Genomic DNA, 21,991 nt, shown 5'->3' on the forward strand with positions numbered 1-21,991 from the left:
ACGTCAAGGATATGTATCATCAATGCAATTTATGACTATGTTAACCTTGATCTCCTGGATGAGTTTTGACAGGTTTTTCCATCGTAAGGTCTCTTTTTTTAATCCCCCTTTCTGTGCTGTACTCATTGGAAGGAGGTTACTATGTGCTTCTCACACTTAAGGAGTGAAAATCTCCACCTCCTTAAGGGCAAAGTAACTACATGAATTATTTGGAATTTTTCTGAATAATTACAGTATCACACTTAGTTTCACCACCCTAACGAATCCTCTGTGTGTGTTCACCCATTCAACACCCCTCTGTCCCCCTCAAACTCCTAGTAACTGCTACTATCTTTATTGTAGCTATAGGCTCTGCCTTTCCCGAATGTTATGTAATTGGAACCATATATTATGTAACATTTCAGATGGACTTCTAACATGTAGCAGTATGCCTTTAAATGCATCTATGTATTTATATGGCTTGATAGCTCACATATTAAAATAGCTGAATGGTATTATCCACAGGTATATACCAGTTGATTATCCATTTATTGAAGGGCAACTTGGTTGCTTCCATTTTTTTGGCAATTATGAATTAAGCTGCTTTAAACATTCACATGCAGGAACACACATTTCCAAATCAATTTGGTAAATACCTAGGAGCATAATTACTTGATCATAAGGTAAGACTTTGTAAGAAACTATGATAGTCTTGCAAAGTGAGTTTATAATTCTGAATTAAATTTTTTTAAAAATTAATTTATTTACTTTTGGCTGCATTGGGTCTTCGCTGCTGCACGTGGGCTTTCTTTAGTTGCGGTGAGCGGGGGCTACTCTTCGTTGTGGTGCGCAGGCTTCTCATTGCCATGTCTTCTCTTGTTGCAGAGCATGGGCTATAGGTGCATGGGCTTCAGTAGTTGTGGCACGTGGGCTCAGTAGTTGTGGCTTACGGGCTCTAGAGCACAGACTCAGTAGTTGTGGCGCATAGGCTTAGTTGCTCCGCAGCATGTGGGATCTTCCCAGACCAGTGGTTCAACCCGTGTTCCCTGCATTGGCAGGCAGATTCTTAACCATTGCACCACCAGGGAAGCCCCAGTTCTGAATTTTCAAGAGTAATAGATGAGAGTTCCAGCTGTTCTTCATCTTTGCCAGGAATTGGTACTCTCAGGTTTTTTCTATTTTAAGCATTCTAATAAATGTGTAGTCATATCTCATAGCTGTTTTAATTTGCTATTCTATAATGAAAAGGCATGTTAAGCATCTTTTCCTATACTTATTTGCCATCTGAATGTCTTCTTTGATGAAGTGTCTGTTCATATAATTTTCTCATTTTTAAAATGAGTTATTTTCTTGTGATGATTTATAGGAGTTATTTGTATATTTTGGGTATTGGAACCTTATCAGATATTTGTTTTGAAAATTCTTCCCTAGTCTATGACTTTTTTTCCAATTTTTAAACAATGTCTTTCACATAGTCAAAATTTTTAATTTTAATAAAATCCAACTTGGCAATACTTACTTCATGGAATGTGTTATTGATATTGTATCTAAAAACTCTTTGCAAGACTTAGTGTTATTAACATTTTACCTTTAACTTCTAGAAGTGTTATAGTTTTGCATTTTACATTTGAGTCAATAATTAATTTTGAGTATATATATATATATATATATATATATATTTTTTTTTTTTTTGTGGTACGCGGGCCTCTCACTGTTGTGGCCTCTCCCGTTGAGGAGCACAGGCTCCAGACGCGCAGGCTCAGCAGCCATGACTCACGGGCCCAGACACTCCACCGGCGTGTGGGATCTTCCCTGACCGGGGCACGAACCCGTGTCCTCTGCATCGGCAGGCGGACTCTCAGCCACTGCGCCACCAGGGAAGGCCACATCACTATACTTTTTAAACCAAATAATTCTATCCCTAGAACATGCAATATACATTTTAAACTAATCTAAGTCCACTTTGAAATAACACTATACCACTTTATGTGTAGTACAAAGCCTTAGAGTATTCCTAATTTCTCTCTCCTGTTATGAGATGATTGTGATTCATTTTGCTTATCCTTATGCTAAAATTGTAACAAACTTAAGTAGATGGCTCTACTACTAAAGTATAAGGTATAAAATTTTTCTTTTCTTTAATCAACTTTATACATTGATATATAAAATCTTCAGAGGAGCAATGTAAATAGGCAGCCAGAAAGGCAACAGATGATAGAAGATAGTGTAAACCCAAGAGGTCTAAAGTACCATTCTGCCCCTCAGGTGTTACATGTCCTCTCTTAAAATCACTAGTCTTCAGTTTTATATTCAATAAAGTGTGAGTAATAAGAGCACCGAATATTTTTGTAAGAATAAGATATTCTTACAATATAGTGCCTGATGGTATAGTACCTCATGGTATAGTGCCTGACAAAAAAATAAATACATGATGATTATAACTATTTTACTACAATTTATCATAACTCTATCAATGAGGACATTTCCCCCCTCATATAGTTCCTTCCTTCAAAGTTATGCCTGAGGGTTAGACTTTCCTTATTGTTCTTCAACATGCTCAAACTCTTTCTGCTTCCTCACCTTTTCTCCTCCTTCTATTTTTGAAGACTCAACATTCTTCAAACTATCTAACTGAGGTATTTATATTCTGGACTACTTGTTTACCATTTGTTGTATGGCACTTAACTATTCCATGACTAGCTTCCACATCAGGAAAATGGGGAAGATTATAGAAGTTTTCTCAGAAAATTTTTGTAAGGGTTAAACGGAAAGTCTGTATATGATACACTTAGTACAGTGTTTGGCATATAGTAAGTTCTTAATAAATGTTAACTATTATTATATATAGTGTGATTTGGCATTTTAATTTCCCTGTGTGTTGTTTGTATATATGTGTATTTGTGCATTTGTGTCCCCATTTCCTTTAAGTTTTTACCTTGTGTGAGATTTTTAGCAATATTTTACCCATACTCTTCATTCCTGTCGTACTGGGCTGTTACAAGGTGACATTGTGTCCAGTTGACTCTTCCCAAAAGAAAACCTTTAGATAAAGATTTAAGAACAAGTGACTTATTTGAAAATGTATCCCAGGAAGCATATGAAGGGAAGTACATAAGTGAAATAAGGAAGGAAATGAAGGCAGTATAGATTGTATAAAAGAGCAGGTTACCATGACAGGCTATACTCTTGGGGAAGTATGAGAGACATACAAAAAATCACACCTCAGAGTTGTCCCACCAAAACTGCAAGGAAGGTGGGAGATGTGGTCAGGATGGGAGAGTAGGAAGACCCTGAACTCATCTCCCCCCAGAAACACATCAGAATTAAAACTACTTACTGAGAAAGTATATGAGAATGACTTGAAGATTAGCAGAAAAGATTTTCCACAACTAAATACATAAAGAAAGAACCCACAATGAGACAGATAGGAGGGACCCACCTCTCCAGGTCAGTGATCCCAAAACAGGAGGAATATCATAATCATAGAGGTCCTCCCCAAGAAGTGAATTGTCTGAGACCCATGTTGGACACCCCAACATGGCAGTCCTGCACCAGAAAGTTGAGTCCCTACAATTGCCTGTAATTAAATTGTATCAGTAAGAAAAATAAAAGAGAAAAACTCTGAACAAAAGAAGTCCAGAACCAGACAGCTTCACAGGTGAATTCTACCAAACATTTAAAGAAGAGTTAACACCTATCCTTCTCAAATTATTCCAAAAAATAAAAGAGGAAGTAATGCTTCCAAACTCATTCTACAAGGTCAGCATCACTCTGATAGCAAAAATAAAGACACTGCCAAAAAAATAGAAAAAATGAATATAGGCCAATATCACTGATAAATATATATATATATAAATAATCAGCAAAATATTAGCAAATCAAATTTAACAATACATTGAAGAGATCATACACGATGGTCAAGTGGGATTTATTTCAGGGATGGAAATATAGTTCAATATCTGTGAAAAAATCAACTTGATATTCCACATTAACAAATTGAAGAAGAAAAATAAGATCATCTCAATAGAGGCAGAAAAAGCTTTTGACAAAATTCGACATCCATATATGATTAAAAACTCTTAGTGGTATAGAGGGAACATACTTCAAGATAATAAAAACCATATATGAAAAACCTACAGCACCATCATGCTCCATGGTGAAAAGCTAAAAACATTTTCTCTAACATCAAGAGCAAGACAAGGATGCCCACTCTCATCACTTTTATTCAACATAGTATTGGAAGTCCTAGACACAGTAGACAAGAAAAATAAATAAAAGGAATTCAAATTGGAAAGAAAGAAGTAAAACCATCATTGTTTGTAGATGACATGATTCTATATAAAGAAAATCCTGAAGATGCCACCAAAATTTATTAGAACTCATCAATGAATTTAGGAAAGTTCAGGATACAAATTAATATACAATATTAATTTTCAATTAATATTAATAGACAGAAGTCTGTAGCATTTATATACACTATCAACAAACTATCAAAAAGAGAAATTAAGAAAATGATCTCATTTACAATTGCATTAAAAAGAATTAAGAATCTAAAATAAATCTAACCAAGGAAGTAAGGGACCTGGACTAAGAAGATTGTAACATATTGATGAAAGAAATTGAAGACAACTCAAGGAAATAGAAAGATATATCCTGCTCATGAATTGGAAGAATTAATATTGTTAACATGACCATACTACCCAAAGTAATTGACAGATTCAATGCAGTCTCTATCAAAATGCCAATGGCATTTTTCACAGAACTAGAGCAAATAATTCTAAAATTTGTATAGAAACACAAAAGACCTCAAGAGCCAAAGCAATTTTGAGAAACAAGAACAAAGCTGGAGGTTCATGCTCCCTGATCTCAAACTATACTACAAAGCTGCAGTAACAAAACATTATGGTACTAGCACAAAAACAATCATATACATCAATGGAACATAGTAGAGAGCCCAGAAATAAATCCACACATACATGATCAATTAATCTACAAAAAGGCAAGTATATGCAATGGGAAAAAGATAGCCTCTTCAATAAAAGGCACTAGGAAAACTGGACAACAACAAGCAAAAGAATCAAACTGGACTATTTTTTCACACCATATAAAAATAAACTCAAAATGGATTAAAGACTTAACTGTATAATCTGAAACCATAAAACTCTTAGAAGAAAACATAGGCAGTATTGGTGTGCTCTTTGACAATGTTCCTAGCAATATACTTTTTGTTCTGTCTCCTTAGTCAAGGGCAAAATAAATAAATAAATAAATAAACAAATGGAACTTCATCAAACTAAAAACATTTGGCACAGTGAAAGAAATCACCAATAAAATGAAAAGGCAACCTATTGAATGGGAGAAGGTATGTGCAAATGATATATCTCATAAGTGGTTAATAACCAAAATATATAATGAACTCACACAACTCAGTATCAGGAAAACACTAACTGATTAAAAAATGTTCGGAGAACATGAATAGACATTTTCTTAAGGAATACATACAGATGGCCAACAAGCATGTGAAAAGATGCTTAACATCACTAATCATCAGGGAGATGTAAGTTAAAACCATAATGAAATATCACTTTACACCTGTCAGAATGGCAATTATCAAAATGATAAGAAATAAAAAGTGTTGGGGAGGATGTGAAGAAAAGAGAACCCTTGTGAACTGTAGGTGGGAATGTAAATTGGTACAGCAACTAGGGAAAATAATAAGGATGTTCCTCAAAAAGTTAAAAATATAACTACCATATGACTCAGGAATTCCACTTCTGGGTATTTACCAGAAGAAAACAAAAACACTAATTTGAAAAGATATATGCAACCCCATGTTTCTAGAAGCATTCTTTAAAATAGTCAATTTGGAAGCAACCCAAATGTGTCTATCAGTAGATGAATGGATAAAAAATGTGATATATATATATATATATATATATATATATATATATATATATATATATATAAATGGAATATTATTCAGCCATAAAAAATGAAATTTTGCTATTTGTGAAAACATGGATGGATCTAGAGGGTATTATGTTAAGTGAAGTATATCGAACAGAGAAAGGCAGATATTGTATCATCTCACTTATATGGAGAGTCTAAAAAACAAAACAAAAGAAAAAAACAAAGCCAGACTCATAGATACAGTGAACAAATGGGCAGTTGTGAAAAAGGTGTGGAGTGGGACTGAAACAGGTGAAGGGGACTAGTTTGTACAAAACTCCAGTTATAAAGTAAATGAGTCACAGGGATGTAATATACAGTATAAGGAATTTTATCAATAACATTTTAGTAACTTTGTATGGGGACGAATGGTTACTGGACTTATTGTGGTGATAATTTTGTAATGTATGTGGTGATCATTTCACTATGCAGTACACCTGAAACTAACATAATATTGTACATCAATTATATTTCAATTAAAAAATGAAAGGATGTTATGCTTTTGGTCACTCAATTCCAATTCATCATTGCCGGGGGACTGTTCTCTGGTGCACTAATTCCCTGACACTTCTGCCTACCGCATGGTGCACATGTGAAGAGAGAGCCCTCAAAAACAAAACAAAATCACAGAGGCTTGCCCTAAGATACAATCTGCACAGACTGGAGTTGAGCTTGGACTGGATATGGGTGGGGCACTAACAGCATCTCATATAGTGTTTTATGCTGTGCATGAAAGTCCATACTATTCTTTCCAACAAGAATATTCTGCTTATTTCTTATTTAATTATTAAATTTCAACTTATCCGCCATAACTCATCTCAAGAGCCACCTCTTCTAGAAGTCTTCATGATATAAGATCTGATGGAGTTGTCCTATCCTTCACGACAAGATGTAATGTGGGTGTCATGACACCCCATGCTTTCTTCTATAACATCATTTAAATGACTGGATTTTAATGATCAATTAACTTTCCTCCTAAGAAATTTGACTTTATTTTTTTTGAATGACCAAATATATATATATATATATATATATATATATATATATATATATATATATATATATGCTTTTTTCTTATTATCTATTTTATACATATTAGTGTATAATGTTAATCCCAATCTCTCAATTAACGCCCCCCCCCACCGCTTTCCCCCCTTGGTGTCCATACATTTTTCTCTACATCTATGCCTCTATTTCTGCCTTGCAAACTGGTTCATCTGTACCATTTTTCTAGATTCCACATATATGCGTTAATATATGATATTTCCAAACTTGAGTTTAAACTCCTTAAAGGCAGAAATTATATACCTGGAGTCTTGCATGGTATTTAGCACATAGTTCTTTCTCAACAACTATTGGTTAGAGAGATGTTTATTTCTAACTGCCAAATCTTTAAAACCTTTGAGCACAATCAAGGCTGATTAAAATGATATTCACTGAATGCCAATTAAAAATACACATCTGAGGTAAGAATGTTTACCTTTGTTCACAAATGAACATATTTGTACTGCAATAAAATGTTGTCTCTCTTGTGATCATTTATAACAATCATAAAAATGACTCTTTTAATGGAAAAAAAAAGGTAACTTTCTAAGCAATATAACAGGGATAATTGTGTTTTTTTTCTCCTATGTCATTCTCTATTCCAAGAGTATACTTCCCTTTGTGTCACTTTATTCTATGTTATGCCATTAATATTGCCTGGAAGGACTGAGATTAGCTCATGGTAAGTAATTTAAAGTTATTCAAGCAGTCTTCCTTTTTGTGCACAAGAGTGAAAAGCAGCATGGAAGCTCCAACCCAGCCATCATAGATTCTGAGTATAGGAGCTCGTTACATTCCATCAATGCAAATAATGTATCAAAACATGCAGTTCCTAGAACGCTGGCATTTACTATTTTTCCACACATATCACTATAAATTAAAATAACATAATATTTTATAAGAAAAAAGGAAGCTATGGGTGATACACAGTCCCTACCTGTTTAACAATAAATGTGTTCAGAGAATCTCCTAACCATCATAAGGAGTGAAAACAATAAACTATAGATGATAGATAGATAGATAGATATTAACTTACAGTGTTGAAATTCTGTACTATCATTGCCTTCTTCATTAAATGTATTAATGCTAAAGTAACTTTTTTATAGCTCTTGAAAGGCTCTTAAATATACATGTCAGATTAATAAAAAGAACAATCTCAGTAACTGTGACCATCAATAGATAACTTTAAGTCAAGTTTTATTTTCATGGTTTCTTTTCAATACACAATCAAAATTCTCCTTCCTTGGGAAGAGTCATGGGAATGGAATTTTTAAAGTATTGAGAAGGGATTGCAAAATTTTGATGAGAAATGGACTTAGATATTTTCTTCTTGAGGGTCTTACTTTATCCATGATCAGGATTATTTATTCCCCATAATGTTTTTCCTCTCTATATATTTAAAAATATCTAACAAAGCTTATATCTAATACTATACATTGACATTTGTTGTTAAATACACTGCTGCAAAGTCCTTTAAAATTAGTGAATAAATGAAGTAGAGCATTAATTAGATATTCAATTTATACATCCTTTTTCAAAATAGGAAAAGATATTCTTCTGAAAATTTTAGCACCCATTTCTGACCTCCTATACTCTCCAAAACACAGACTTCCAAAATTAACTATGAATTCTACTAAAATTCAAGTGTTACTCAACAGGCATATGTTAAATTCTGTCCAGTAGTTTTTGCCCAGTGAGAGATTAGTAGATTTACTAATAATGATCAATTTTCTAATACATAAAAATGCTTTATGTAAATTCACTCAAGTTTGGGTAGACTGTCTACAAAAATGCCCACCAAAATTCTCTCCATCTTTGTGTTTTTATACCTTGTCTTTAATCAGCAGTTGGAAACTATTTCTGTGTCAATTGAACCAGGGTTGCCTTTATTTATTTTGACCATCAGAATATGGCAGAAGTGATGAAGTGTGAGTTCTAGAGACTAGATCTTAAGAGAGCTGGTAGCTTCCCTTTTGCTCTCTGGAACCCAAAGAGCATCCTGTAAGTAAACTTGTCTACATCTCTGCAGGAAGAAAAGCCACATGGAAGAAAATTGAGATACCTCAGCCAATAGCCAGTGTCAATGCCAGGCATGTAAATAAAGCTATTTTGAGATTGTTAGGACCAGCTGCTCCCATCTGCAAGTGAGCAAAAGAGAGACCAATAAAAGAATTGCCCTGCTGAGACCAGTAACCATTAGCCTCATGAAAAATCATAAATTGATTTTACTTTAAGCCACTTTAATTTGTGATAACTTGTTTGAGACAACACATAACCAATATAAAGATGAAGGGGAAACACAATGTATAATCTAAAATTCACTCATTTTACTTGATAAGAAGCATCACAGATTTTAGAAGATCTTTTTTTTTTTTTGTCACTTGTTTTTCTATTTACATCCTTTCCATGATTAAGTTTAAACTTATTTTTTTTTTTGGCAAATTAAAGCTAGCTCTGAAACTAAGCCGAAAGATCAATGTATATCAAAGGATTTTGAAAATGTACAGCAACGTATGATACAAAAATTAAAGTACATTAATAAAGCCTATAGAAAATTTTCTTCCCTGTGTTTCTTGAACAAAACCCTGTTTAGCACTGACCTTAGGGCTAAACATCGGATTGAATGCCTCCTGATCATGAAGGTACTCCTGGAAACATATTTCTATTTGAGAAATTTTTATTAGAGGAGAATTGCCATATTATTAAAACCTCACTGAGAGTTAGTACAACATTGAAGTGTTATCCCTATCAAATATCAAAATTAAGTAAATTTTACAGTAAAATTTTGTCCCTGCTCAATTCATCCCACCCCCCCTTCCCCCTTGGTAACCATACGTTTGTTCTCTACATCTGTGTCTCTATTTCTGCTTTGTAAGTAAGATCGTCTATACCAATTTTTTCAGTTTCCACTTATATGCATTAATATACAATATTTGTTTTTCTCTTTCTGACTTACTACGTTCTGTTGGGAGATTGGGATTGACATATACACACTATCGATACTACGTATAAAATAGATAACTAATGAGAACCTACTGTATAACACAGGAAACTCTACTCAATGTTCTGTGGTGACCTAAATAGGAAGGAAATCAAAAAAAGAGGAGATATATGTATATGTATAGTGGTCTCACTTTGCTGTAAAGTAGAAACTAACACAACATTGTAAAGCAACTGTACTCCAATAAAAATTTAAAAAAAATAAAATTTTGCCCCTACCGATCTGTCACAGTAATTAGTGACTTGTGCTATTACATTAGTCAACATGAACAGTTTGACTAAAAGTGGTTTCATTCCATAGTATTTTTCAGTGTATTCATAATGAATAGAGACTTCCATTGATTTATAATTTAAATTGTAAACAAAAAATTTTAGATTTGTTTTGATTGTTGGACACATGCCACCTGTCCTTCTCAAATCTGGAAGCTCATTAGAGCCTACTACAGCAGAATAATTTCTACAAAGTATTCTGATATGCTGTCAGGGTTGTAATCCATTGCCTTTATAAAGGACATCCCTTCACTGCAAAAATCATTCCTGATGAATCCTGAGTAAAACCATGAAATCTCCCCTTTATGCCTTGGCAGCCACATGCTGCTTCTAGGCTTTCACCCTGATATTTTCATGTGACGCCTCCTTCCTCCTCTGGAGTATCTCAGTGTGCTCCCTGGACCAAATGTGTCAGATTCATCTGGAGTGATTGTAAAATTTAAATTCTCAAGCCACTTCCACGACCTACTAAATCCAAATGATTAGAAAGAGCCTAGAGATCTGTATTTTAAACCAACACAGCTGTTTGCCATTTTCTTTTTCTTCAGTGAAATCATGGGCAATAGCTACCGTCTGAGCTATGCATTTTATCAGATAAAATTTGTGCATTACAGTTAAACTAAAGGATGAATGCCTAATAGGAAAAACTTCCAAAATATTAGTCATCTTTTAATGTTACCCTACAGTGACTCGCCCTTCCAATGCTGGATTTTCACACTCAAAATGAGAGAAATTTGAAATTGGTTGCTGATTTTAGGTTTCCCTTCTATTTTCATATTATAGTATGCAAATCGCTCCTAGAGAATCTACCTACCATGTCAGTAAGGAAGGAGTTCTCCACCAATGATTCCTAACTGCAGGGGACAACAATTTGTATTAGAGATAAACACTTCTGGTGTACAAAACTGCACTCAATGTACTCTGAAATATGACATGTTGTAGATCCACCCCCTATGTGGACTAGTGCCTATTGCAGAAACAAGGATGCAGCTGGTTTCATTAAGCTGACAGCACCAAGATATGTGCAAATATATGATGTGATGATTTTTTTTTATATACTTCATCAGCCAAAGATGAAGATAAATTGTATTGAACCAGCAGCTTTCCAGCTGAAGAGTGTTTAAATTGTTAGTGTGAAGCTGAAACAATAATGCCAGGATAAGAGCCAGGTTTTATTATTGGTGATAGAGCTTAGGCGGATAAATTCTAACCATTTCATTTAAACTTTCCAACTTTATATTATGTATGAGATACAATGAAATGGAAAAAATATAGCAATAGGGGAATGTGAAAATAAAAGCAACTTCACAAAATCAAGGTATTACAAAGGTCAGCTTCTCTAGGAGAAGGTAAATATTTCTGTATTTTAAATTCAATCATGGAGTTTGAAATATATTTCCTATATCATCTTGTCCTATGCTCAATCTATAGAAGGGAGTAGATCAATTGGAAAAACTGATTTGTTTTCTGACTTTGTCATTACTTTTCTATGAGATCTTGGGCAAATCATGCATCTCTCTAGACTGCAGTTTCCTTTTATGGAAATTTAGATCATTAAGTAAGATGAGTTGAAAGCCTTAATTTTGGAGAATTTTATTGATAATCCATGGAGATTTAGTGTATATAAACAAGTTATTTTAAAAATAAATAAATTCTATCCTTACAACATTTAAGATAGAACATTTTGTGCCAGCTCAATAAATTATGAATTTTATTGAGAATTTTTAATTTGCCAATCACTATGTTAAGCTATTAATATAAATTTTCTATTTCTAACATTCACTGCAACATTAAGTCATAGTATTATTATTTTCCCCTTTTAACATAGTGAAATTGAGGCTTAGAGAGTGTAACCTGCCCAAGATCTCACAGTCGGTAATAGTTACAGCTTGATACCCCAAGGATTGTGACTATGGATTTTGTGGTCTTAAAGATGGTTCCATTATAAATAAGTTAGCACCTTATTATATGCGTAGTGTGTTCTTGTGTCAGAATACTAAAGCCTGTTATTTGTGTCAGAATACTAAAGCCTGTTATTTTTTAATTAAAATCTGTTAATTCGCTAGCAAATGCTTGTTGGAATAGATTCCAAATCACAACAATTTTTCCTTCTTTTTCACCTGTACTTATTCAAAGGACAGTGTCTGTCAAGCATGTCCTGAAAAATAAAGTAATGTAGGTGGATTAACTCTACCAGATACGTGAACATTCTATAAAGCCTCTAAAATTAAAATAGTATAGAACCATATGAATAGACAGACCAACTGTATGGAACAAAAAACTCAGAAAGAGGTCCAAGAACATTTGAAAATTTTATATATGATAAGATTAGCATTTCAAATACTGCAAAATAGAGTAACTTTTCAATAAATGTTATTGGAAAAACTGTATAGTTATTTGGGCAAAGAAAAAATTGGATCCATAACACACATTATACAGCAGAATAACCCCCAACAATTTCGGAGATCTAAATGTAAAAATAAAATCATACAAGCAGGAGAAATAAGCATGAGAAAAATTTATTTGTTACCTGGGATTGGAGTCAGCTTTTCTAAATTTGTATGAAAAATCCAGAAAAAAGTAAAAGATTGATAACTTGTTCCATTAAAGAAAAAAGAAAAATTGCATGACAGGAACACCAGAGTCAAAATTAAAAGACCATAACAAACTGGAAGAAAAATGTCTGTAACTTTTTATTTTTATCTCAAACAAGGAACTCATAAAATCAAGAAGAAAAAAAATAAAAGCCACTTAGAAATAATTTTTCACAATAATACAAAGGTTACAAAGATTTAAAAATGTTAAAAGCACCTGTGAGCATCTGAGAAGATATTCAGATCCAAATTTAATCTTTACAGAGATATAATTGTTTATATTTCAGACTGGCAAGCTCCAAAATCTTGTCAACACCCTCTCTTTAGAGAGATGATAAAAAATCTGACATTTTCAAAATTGCTCAAGGGAATGCAAAATGAAGTGAATCTTATGGAAATTATCTGGAAATATTTAATAAACATCCATAACATTTTATTATTTTATCCAGGAACCCCATTTCTAAAATTTTGTCATGAACATTTATGCCAAGAGAAAACTTATATACAAAGTTATTTGTAAAAGAATATACTAAAATCAACACAAACATCTTTCCATAAGAGGTTAATTGAATATACTCCAGTATATTTACAAAATTATATACTAACAAATCATTTATAAAGAACAAATGAAGAGCGTCTATAATTTTTTTTTTAATTTGTGCTTAACCATTTTTTTCTCACTATCCAACAAAATGGATTTTTGAATTGTTATACAAGTAAAAAGTAGTAAATCTTACAATTCTCTAAATCTATACCTTTCTTTTATTTCTTGATGTATTCCCTTTATATTTGACAACATCCAGGAGAAAAAAATGGGTGAAATGACAGAAAAAGCTACTCCCTAGATATTTACAGGTGATGTTGAAAAACCAATTATATACAATAAATCTTAAGAGAAAATAAAATTACAATAGCTATTGACACATACATGTAGAAAAATTGCAAGCAAATTTCTAAAATAGTGATTGGTGGCTCTTCCTATTAACTGAATCAGTTCCACCAATGTCCAGAAATTTAGAATATTTCCAAAAACTCTCCACTATCTCTATCAAGGTTTTTTAAATTTTGTATTTATGTAAATCAGTGTGAGATTAAAACCACCATAATTATTTAGTTTATGTCATAGATATAATTAAAATAAAGCCAAAAATAAGGTTATATTGCAAATATTTAAAAACTATGGGAAGAAATAAAAAACAATTCTAGTTGATAAAAAGTAGTTTTTGCTTGTTTTAAAGGTCACTGAAAGAGGATAAAGTCTAGAGTTAATAAAATATTATAGAGTGATATCAATAAAATCATTAAGTAAAGAACTCCAAAATCCATTCCTGGATAAAGGCAATCTACAGACTCAATGCAATCCCTATCAAATTACCAATGGCATTTTTCACAGAACTAAAACAAAAATTTTAAAATTTGTATGGAAACACAAAAGACCCCAAATAGCTAAAGCAAACCTGAGAAAGAAAACAGTGTTGAAGGAATCAGGCTCCGTGACTTCACACTATACTATGAAGATACAGTCATCAAAACCGTATGGTAGTGCTCACTTTGGCAGCACACATACTAAAATTGGAATGATACAGAGAAGATTAGCATGGCCCTTGCACAAGGATGACACGCAAATTCGTAAAGCATTCCATATTTTGTGCCCTTCCTCACCGTCTGGACACCCTTTGCTCTTCAGCTCCAAAGGAAAAGCTATGGGTCAAAAGCACAACATCTGGCACTCAATGCTGACATTGTGATTTTTCACTATAAAAAAAAAAAGGTATGGTACTGGTACAAAAATATAGATCAAAAGTCTTTTGACTTTTGAAATATAGACCAATGCAATAGGATAGAAAGCCCAGAAACAAACCCACACACGTGTGGTCAATTAATCTATGACAAAGGAAGCAAGAATATACAATGCAGAAAAGCCAGTCTCTTCAATAAGTGGTGCTGGGAGAACTGGACAGGTACATGTAAAAGAATGAAGTTAGAACATTCTTTAACACCATATACAAAAATAAACACAAAATGGGTTAAAGACATAAATGTAAGATCTAATACTATAAAACTCTTAGAGAAAACAATAAGCAGAACACTCCCTGACATAAATCGCAGCAATATATTTTTGGATCCACCTCCTAGAGTAATGAAAATAAAAACAAAAATAAATAAATGGGACCTAATTAAACTTAAAAGCTTTTGCACAGCAAAGAAAAGCATAAACAAAATGAAAAGACAACTCACAGAATGGGAAAAAAATATTTGCAAATGAAGTGAGTGACAAGGGATTGATCTCTAAAATATACAAACAGCTCATGCAGCTCAGTATCAAAAGCACAAACAACCCAATCAAAAAAATGGGCAGATATAAATAGACATTTTACCAAAAAAGACATACAGATGGCCAAAAAGCACATGAAAAGATGCTCAACATCTCTAATTATTAAAGACATGCAAATCAAAACTGCAATGAGGTACCACCTCACACTAGTCAGAATGGGCATCATCAAAAGTTCTACAAACAATAAATGCTGGAGAGGGTGTGGAAAAAAGGGAACCCTCTTGCACTGTTAGTGGGAATGTAAATTGGTACAACCACTATGGAGAACAGCATGGAGGTTCCTTAAAAAAGTAAAAATAGAACTACCATACGATCCAGCAATCCCACTACTGGGCATATACCTTGAGAAAACCATAATTCAAAATGTTCATTGCAGCACTATTTACAATAGCCAGGACACGGAAGCAACCTAAGTATCCATCGACAGGTGAATGAATAAAGAAGATGTGGCACATATATACAATGGAATATTACTCAGCCATAAAAAGAAATGAAATTGAGTTATTTGTAGTGAGGTGGATGGACCTAGAGTTTGTCATACAGAGTGAAGTAAGTCAGACAGAGAAGGACAAATATCACATGATATCACTTATATGTGGAATCTAAACAAAAGTGATACAAATGAACTTATTTACAAAACAGAAACAGACTCACAGACTTGGAAAACAAACTTATGGTTACCAAAGGGGAAAGGTCAGTGGGAGGGGTAAATTAGGACTCTGGGATTAATATATACACACTACTATATACAAAATAGATAATCAACAAAGACCTACTGTATAGCACAGGAAACTCTACTCAATATTCTGTAATAAGCTATATGGGAAAATAATCTGAAAAAGAATAGCTATATGTACATGTGTAATTGAATCACTTTGCTGTACACCTGAAACTAACACAATATTGTAATTCAACTATACTCCAAAATAGAGTAAAAATTAAATTAAAAAAGCATTAGTCTTTAGGAAGTACAAATCAAATCACGAGATACCACTTCATACCCACTAGGATGGCTGTAATATGTAAATGACAAATAACAATTGTTGTTGAGGATGCAGAGAAACTGGAACCCTCATACATTGTGGGAGATGTAAAATGATACAGCCACTTCAGAAAATAAAGAAATAGTATCAAATAACCCAGCAATTCTATTTCTAGATATCCGTAAATATCAAGGAGAATCAAAAACATACATTCAAGCAAAATTTGTACAGGAATGCTCATAGGAACATTATTCATGGCAGCCTACAAACAGAAACAACCCAAAATGGCCATCAACTTATGAATAGACAAATAAAATGTAATAAATCCATACAATATTTTATTTAATATTTAGCCATAAAAGTGCTGATTTAGCCAAAAAGTATTTAGCAAAAAATGAAGTGCTGATACATGCTATGATGTATCTTGAAAACGTTATGCTAAGTGAAAGAATTCATGTATAAAAGGTCACATAATGTATGATTCTCTTCATATGAAATATCCAGAATAGACAATACCATAGAAATAGAAAGTAGATTAGGGAGGGGTGAATTGGGAGGTACCAGGTTTCTATTTACAAATATTTATAAAAATATTCAGTGATGCAAACACTCTGGAATTAGACAGTAATGATGGCTGTACAACATTGTGAATATTAAAAAAACACTGAATTTACACCTTAAATGATTTAAACTGTGAATTTTATGTTATATAGATTTTGCATCGATTAAAAATGGTATTATTTTATAGGAAACATAGTTAAATTTAAAATATAAATATGTGTAAATGGTATATTTCATTATTTTATTAATTTATTAAAATTTAAACCATGGAACAGAATGAACAAAATATGTTTAAGGTTCAATATTACCCTTTATACAGAAAATATATATATTAAATAATTATGGACAATGCTTTGTATTTGTTGATTTACTATCTACAGTCTATCACTTTTATGAAGTTGAGCACTTTTACACTTGAATAATGCTTTCACATATTCCATTTATTGGGCTGAGAAAGATCTAGTTCCCATTGCTACTTCACTTCAAAATAAGTAACTGAATAAGGATAGATCTTCTGAAGTGATAGTATACAGCAACGCAGGAAAATAAGCAGATATTCTCTCTTTCCTTCCCATACACACTTTTACAGATTATCTCTCCCGAAAACATCTGCTGTCACTGCTTCTTATTTGATTCTCCTTCTCACACCAACATCAATTTTTCAGTCCATAGGCTTCTGCCAGAACTGAATTCACCCAGCCCTGGGGTTGGGCAGATAATTATGGTCTGGGAAATCAGAGCCATACAATATGCTGGTCCTTGTGATTAAGTCATGGGTGTCTCAGTTAGAGGAACTAATTGCAGTTAACATTTTGCTTAGAATGTGACCCTACCTGTGCTTTCTAATACTATAGATACTAGCCTTATGTAATAATTGAAATTAATTACATTTAAATAAATAAATTTATTTATTTATATAAATAAAATTAGCAGTTTAGTTTCTTAGTCACACTAGCTACACTAGTCAGGTGCTTAATAGCCACAGTTGTTGGATAATGCAGATAAAAGAACATTTCCATCATTGCAGTAATTTCTATTGGACAGTACTACTATAGTATTTCTATTGGATATATAGTATGGTATTTCTATAGGATAGTACTACTATAGTTTATCTAGACCAGCAGTATCCAGTGTTAGTATAATGGTAGTTTTTGTCTAGTAACCACATTTTTAAAAGGAGAAGAAAAAAATATAAAATATGTTTTAATAAAATATTTTATTTGACACAGTCAATCCAAAATAGTATCATTTTAAACAGATTATCAATGTAAAATTGTTAATGAGAGATTTTTGTATTCATTTTTCATAGTATTTTCAAAATATGGTGTGTATTTTACACCTAAAGCATACCTCAATTTGTATCACTCACATTCCAGTTGTTCAATAGCCTCTTGTGACTAGTGGCTAGTATTGGACAGTGTAGATCTAGATGTTATTGCTGGATTTCTCAACCTTAGCATTATTGATATTTGGGGATGGATAATTCTTCTTCTTGGAGGGCTATACTGTATGTTGTAAGATGGTTAGTAGCACCTCTGGCCTCTACCCGCTAGATGCCAGTAGCCTCCCGACCCAGTTGTGACAAACACAATATATACAGTCATTGCCAACTGTCTCCTGGGGAACAAAATTATCCCCAGGCAAGTATCACTACCCTAGGGGAAAAGCTGATCTTTCTTCTGGGAATGCTGGCCCAAAGAATGAAATAAACCTAGAGCCATCAGGGCTACCAAGTGGAAGCTGAGTATGAAGCCAACAGGGCAGGAGCCAGAGTACAAAAATGGGAAGATAGGAGTACCAGTGACATTTTTTAGTCACTTGATCAAGACTCACCTGAATGCTATTGTTCCTCTGGATCTTTCAGTGACATAAACAAATACATTTCTTTCCTTGACCTAAGCCACTTTGTTTTTTCTTTATTTGGCAACTGAAATAGTCATAAACAATCTGTCATTACAATCTAAATATGCAAAATGAAATGGACCCACAAATATTTCTACTTCAAAAACTGAAGATGATTAATCCTTCCTCCCATATGATTTATGATAGATTTCAGTATCCTTCCAAGAGTTACCACATAGAGAATAGAAGTTATTTTGCCTGCTTGACAGCAAATCCACAGCTTGACACTTTTTCCAGCCTTCTGGTGAGGACAACTAGAGTTATTAAGATCATGTGTAAATCTAAGGTACCACAGGATTGTCAAAGGGAAAAAATAAATAAAAATAAAACTTTAGCAATTTCATCATCAACAAAACTTTTGTGGTCACAAATTTTGTGCACAATTCAATTCTGGGGATATAAAACAATATAAGAAAAAGTAAGAAAGGAACTGCTATTTGTCCAAAGTCTTTGTATGTTAGCAAATTTTCTGAAAACATTGCATATTTACTACTTAATTTTAAAACAATGAAGCACAGGAACCTAAGGTTCAGAGAAATACAAATGTCACTGTATAAACATTTAACAATTTGAACTGATATAAATTTCTAAGTATTGATAGAACAACAAACTAAATTTATCATTTTACTCCTTTAGAAGAATTTAAGAGAAAAACTATCCTATGATTTTGCCCCATACATTATTTTCACTGAAGAAAAAAGTATTTAAAAATAACTCTTTTGTCTTATATGAGATCTAATTGGAAAAATATTTTAAAACCAAAGGAAAATGTCACCAAGTGACTTGAACACCTGTACTAAGATGAAAACTTAATTAGCATCAATAATTGTAAACCAATTCCTCATAAAGATTAAACATTCTGGGTTCTTCTCTCAAGATTTTCTGGGGTATGCAAAAAAATGAGGGCAGTGAGGTAGTTACTTTCATTTGATTTTGTTTTTTAACCAAAAGTTTTCAGTTATATTACTTAGAAAACTGATGCTGCTGTGTTTCTTAGGTCTGCCATTTATATTAAATAATCTCATCAGAATAAAATATTTCACAAATTTTAATAAAACTGATAATCAGGTATAGAAATCTACAGATTTTATCTTTTAAGAATATGTTATATTTATATTACCTTAATCTTATATCTTTTAAGAATATCCGTCTATGTACATATGTATGTATGAATGTAACTCTCTACTTACATTTAAATCTGTCTATATCTTTATTAGGGTGTTGCTGACCTCCTAATAATATTTTTGCATAAAAAGTTTACATTATTCCCCATCAGACTGTCCATAGCACAGCTTACATTGTGATAAAAGTGTTAACAAACATTCTGGTTTTCCCCTATGAAATATCTATATCTAATAAAAATTTAGAAGAATAAACAAACTCAAACAATGGATTTTCAAAAAACAAGAGCTGGAAAAAATGTACTTCTTCTTGTGAAGACATTTTATTATTTTTTTGAAAGTGACATTTTGAATCCAGCTTATTGTTTGACCCATTCTTCTCCTCCTTCTCACTATTTGAGCCTAGAAAAAGAAAAAGGAACATGACAGAAATGTTCCAAGTAATGAACTTTCAAAGGAACAACTGTGGGATGGTAAATAGCAGAGTCAAATTTGGAGATTTGGCTCCTTGTTTGGAACACAATTTTCTAAAAGGAAGCTGCTAGATGTCCTTCCATTTCCAAAAGAAGGGAGAATATTGGCACCTCCAGCACAGTTCATTGCTGCTGTTACCTGGAGAATTTTGAATGGGTTTTGAGATTCTCTGAGAAGACAAAAAATAAATAACAAACAAACAAAACACTTGACTTTGTCTAATTCATAACAATCTCACTAAGACAGGAAAAAAATTTTGCATTAAATGTAATAGGTGTTAAACAAACCAGAACATATTTTTAATTACTAAAATAACAGCTATAGCTATAGTAATTCACATTAAGTATGTACATGAGTTGGATGAAAGTGAGAATTATACAATTGAAAAGCATTTTATTTTTAAAAATTGAAATGATTTAGAAATATAAAGCAGAAAAATCTGCTATTCTTATTCTTAGTGGGTGTGTATATGTTGATGGTGTTGCATCCTCATGTATATTTGTAGGAGGAGGGAGAAAGAGGAGGAGGTACAAATTTATCTCACCTTCTAGTTTTTCATGCATGTTTCTAGCTGAGGAAACAAAATGGTTCTGACACATACAGAATTATATTTACGATACATCAGCTATCATATTCACAATATAGAAAATCAAATATGTCAAATTGCTAAAAAGTTCTATGATTCAGAATGGTAAGTTTTATATGCATTCAACAGTTTTTGGTAAAACTTTATGATTAAAAATAATAAACAAATTGGCTTCCCAATAATTCTAGAAACGTAATAGATTTAGCTTATTATCTATGTATGGTTGTTAATTTTTGGCATCAATGTTTTTAACAAACAGGTTGGAATGATTGGTGTTACATCCATTGAACATTTAAGTGATTACTAGGTTTCTATTTCAGTGAAGAACAAATGAGATGATTATTAAGGTCAATAAGCTATGGTTATTGGTTCTCATAGCATGCCATCTAACAGATGAGACAGTCACATAAATTGATAATTATATAGATTGTAATACGTGCTATATAAATATACACACACAAAAGCTTTCCAAGCACAAAGAAGGCAGTGAATGAGGAGTATTCAGTTCACTAGAAGCTTTGCTAAGGAGGCACTTCTTGAAATAGGCTTGGAAGAAATGATGCTTATTTAACCCACTTCTTTCTCTAAAACTCTCTTAGTCTACTCCTTCCTGCCTACAGCCTATGTTTTAGTTGCTTCCCTAAATGTGGCTTCTCAGATCCTCCAGAATGACCACAGATCATACTTGACACTTTTACAGCACATCTGCACATATGACAGTATATTTGAGTTATAATGTCAACCTGCCTCGTCACACTGACCTTCATGATGATCACAGTAAATTTATGCAGCAACAGCATATGAAACAACGTCTGCGCTGATGTTAAAAAGAATGGATGAATTAATTAATATATTATTGGGTTGGCCAAAAAGTTCATTCGGGTTTTCCATAACATTTTATGGAAAACCCCGAATGAACTTTTTGGCCAACACAATATTTTTCCCAGATAGAGCATTGGGGGAAATGTCATTCCTGAAAGCTGTAATTGCACCTACATAATGCAATGAAGAATATACCAAGAATTATTTTGTGACCCTAGAACTTAGTATGGTTGGAAGTTCCTTACCTTATTCTACTTCGTTATATTCCAGAATATTTAACAGCTTCTAATATTGTATATAATTTATATATTTGTTGTATGTATTTTTTTTAACCCTGCTACAATACAAGATAGTCAAAGTAAGGATCTAGC

The sequence above is a fragment of the Stenella coeruleoalba genome, assembly GCF_951394435.1.
Source record: "Stenella coeruleoalba genome assembly, chromosome: 2".
In the NCBI taxonomy this organism is placed as follows: Eukaryota; Metazoa; Chordata; class Mammalia; order Artiodactyla; family Delphinidae; genus Stenella; species Stenella coeruleoalba.